Below are 2,577 nucleotides of genomic sequence, written 5' to 3'. Positions count from 1 at the left end.
TGAAGTACAAACAGTTAATATTGATGCAGTAGTGATAACTTGTCTTAATAGTAATCGCTCAGTTCCTAATAGTTCGTCATTCATTGCTTTAGACGTAACCAGCAACATAATGCTAAAAACACACAATACGTTGCCGATGGTAATAAAGAGAAGGATCTTAATTATTACAAAAGAAATAGAAACAGTAGCCCGTTCAGAATCAAACAAGCAAACTCGGTGACTGTGTCACCTAGTCAAGCGGTCAAGGTCAGTCAAAAACTGCCGAAGTATTCAAAGCATAGCAAATTCCATACAATAAGCGACTCTAGCAGAGTGGGGAAAAGCGATGTTGGTTCGATACATACCGATATCTTTTTGAATTAAAAAGGATTTTTCATATGAAACACACGATACGACCGTATAAAGTAATCAGAGCAGGTTTCGTTTTTTTTTTAATACGTAAGTTATTATAAGTAGTGGTGGATAAAGCCCGACTGTACGCCGCCGTAAAAATTAGAATATCTTGTTTATTCCTTTAGTACACGTAATATCCTGTATTTACGGACTCACCGTCTGTTGTTCGAACTTCCCTAATGAGAAGTCCGGATAAGCGAGCGTTTACAGATACCATCTATAAGTTATAAAAAACATTGGATCTGTATCTAGTGTAATTGTAAGATTCCATCTAGGGGTAATACAAAATATTAACTTACATCCTGCAAAATAAGGCGTGTTTATCAAAGGGAAATCCTATAAACCTTCAAACATATTAAAATCCGTTTGAACAAAAATGAGACAGTTAATCAAATAATAACTTATATAAAGGAACTATACATTTGTCTCATAAATCGTAACATTGTTCAAAGCAAATGACCCAACAGAATTCTCCACAACCGCAGTCGCACTTTGCACGCAAATCTCGAGAAGCATGCACCCTTGAATGTCTTAGTGCGTGTAAAAAGACTTTGCTGGGAAATGAAATTTTAATCCTTCCCGACACTCTGAAATATAACGATTTCCGCGAACAAAGCCCTAGACACGGTTGACTCGCTGCAAACAAGTTAATATAGTAATCCACAAAAACCTATACATATAAATTCGCATTTCTTTTATTGTTGCTAATTTTTAATTCCCGCCCACCATAGTCTGGATGAATCTCTCTGATAATCTATCTAAAGTAATATCTAGTAAAGTCATTCAAGCAGAGGTGATTCAGCAGAAATTTTTTTTTTATCTTTTACCTGAATACCAGGAAGTTTCTCCACTAGCGAGTGATCTCTGGAAAACGGATGTAATTTAACACAAAATACAGTCTAAGGACAAACATAAAGCTATATACGTACCTTCGTATAGACTCTCACTGCAATTTCAAAATAGAGATAAATGACGAAGTTGAAATATGTTAGTAATAGGAGCCATTAGGAAATCAAATAGCCCATATAATTTTCCCTCGAAAGTCATGCCATAAAAGATCGGACTTGGCGATCTGCGTAGATTCTGTCGCTTAAACAAGGAAACGACTCCCGATAGTTTCCAGTGCCATGTAGCGACGACATCTTATCTCTGTTAGGTTAGAATAAATTTTTCACCAGCTTGGACTTACTTAAAAGGCTTTTACCTGATACCATTACCTAAGTGATTGTACCTCATATACCGTTTTCAGCACACTCAGGGGACATTATCAATTTTTACGTATGCCTCGGGCTTACGTTGCGCCCCAATTATAATATAGTGTTTGGGAGACTTTAAGGGATACCCTACATGCTTATATGGTTCGATATTGTAATCTTTCTAATACCGTTAGAAGTACATCACATAAACTAGAGCTATGGCTACAGAGACAAAGACAAATAATCTCAGAGTAAAATATCTAAATGTGAGTTTTTAAAAAAACCCCCAGAACATGTTTATTTAGGTTTTATGTGTCTAGTAAGGGTCTTAAAGTAGGTCCATGGTAAGGTGTCGTGCTATTCATAACTTCCGGTACTTATTAACGTAAAAGGGGGATACAGCACTTTTGCGCTTTAGTGGGTATTACAATCGTATGTAAATATGTAACTCTTCAATCATGACAGCTCCTTTAACAGATCTTACGAAGAAGAGCGTAGATTTATTATGGTCTGAAAAGCATCACAGGCGTTCGATATCTTAAAAGCGGAATAATGCAGCTTACCTAACTTAAAAATCCCTGATTTAAATAAGGAATTTTTTTTATTGCAACAGACGCCTCAGACAAGGGGTAAGAGGGATACTACTTCAGCAATATGATAAACAGTTCTTCCCTATAGCTTTTTATTCACGTAAACTAAAGCCCTCTGAAAGTAAATATGCAGTAATAGGCAAGGAAGGGCTAGGTATCTTTAACTCACTAGTACATTTCAAGTTCATAATCTACGGCTATCCTGTTAAAGTCCTCACTGAGCATAAGTCATTACCGAGTTTTTTCAAAGGCTTTAATCACAGTCCAAAAGGAACTCGGTGACAAATGATCATTCAGGTCTTTGGAGCCAAGATGAAGATATCTACCTGGGGAAAGCAAAATATCATAGCTGACGCATTATCCCGCACCATACAGCAAAGAACCATTAATTGGACTAA

The sequence above is a fragment of the Macrobrachium nipponense genome, chromosome 32 (genome assembly GCF_015104395.2).
Source record: "Macrobrachium nipponense isolate FS-2020 chromosome 32, ASM1510439v2, whole genome shotgun sequence".
In the NCBI taxonomy this organism is placed as follows: domain Eukaryota; kingdom Metazoa; phylum Arthropoda; class Malacostraca; order Decapoda; family Palaemonidae; genus Macrobrachium; species Macrobrachium nipponense.
Note: the sequence above shows the minus strand (reverse complement) of the source record.